This window comes from Pteropus vampyrus, unplaced genomic scaffold (genome assembly GCF_000151845.1).
Source record: "Pteropus vampyrus isolate Shadow unplaced genomic scaffold, Pvam_2.0 Scaffold260, whole genome shotgun sequence".
NCBI lineage: Eukaryota > Metazoa > Chordata > Mammalia > Chiroptera > Pteropodidae > Pteropus > Pteropus vampyrus.
The window spans coordinates 2506485-2507642 of NW_011889041.1; positions in this window are offsets into that span (position 1 = coordinate 2506485).

Sequence of the window (1158 nt, forward strand, 5' to 3'; positions counted from 1 at the left end):
TCTTTCTTTGTCACCCTATTTTATAGGTGTCATTCCTTTCTGTCTTAAGCAAATTTGACTTGGAATTCTGTGCCATACTAACAAATGAGGCTTATTATGAATGGTTGGACACTCACAATATTCTTGAGATGTAGTGCTCATGGATGACAATTTTTGTCTTTCATTGAGTAAGTTTAAAAATCTTTGAAATAAAAATCTCTAGGGTCTTGGGCTCTCCTTAAAACACACATTATTGAAGCATAATTCTCTCACATACTTTAATGGCACTAATACACCACAGTCTTTGACTTTGTATACCAGTGCACTGTCATAAGACATTTCAGACTGGCTCCAGAGACATGCAGCCCAAGCTGGCATTCTGAGAGTGGCACCAAAGGTGATTTGTAAAGATAAATGCTTCCTGCTATATCAAAAGTCAGAGGTTAGGGTATGCCAACTTCTCCCCAAGAGCTCATTATGGGCCTTATTATTCAAAACTATCTAGGCCGGTCTCTGCCAAAGTGTTTTACAAAAGAATAATTTGTGAGATAAGATAGGACAGGCACTGTATCTCTTGTGGGTCCCCTTGATATTTATCTAGAACCTAGCACAGTGGCTAAGTGCACATAATAAATCACAAATACATAATATGTGATTTAATGGGAATTTTTAAGAGAAAAGTGTCTTTGGTCTTATGTAAAACTATTGTGCATAATTACACTTGTTGATCATCACAGAATAGTATCTGCTAAAGATGAGTAAGGACTAAAATCCAGGCAGTTCTTTGCCAGACTTTACTGCAGGACTTCTCAGCAGCCTGTGAGTTGTGAATATTTAAAATGATAGCTATAATATCAGGCATAGCTTACATTCTATGTAACAAGACACTTTTTCTCCTTAAATCTTAGAAGAAACAAAATCAAGCATCTTGCCTCACAGAGGGTGGAGGTGACAGAGAGGGGAAGGATGACAGAGGGAAGAGTTATTGCCAATTTTTTTCTAACTAAAGAGGTTCTTTCTGATAGTGCCTCTGAGGAGAAATCCCACTTTATTATCTTTACGTGTTGACAAATGTTTAAACATTTCTACCAGATATGATAGCAAAACGATATACAGTAGTGTTCATGGCTAAAGATGGAAAAGCTTTTAACTTCATTCAATCACCTCATTCTTGATAGT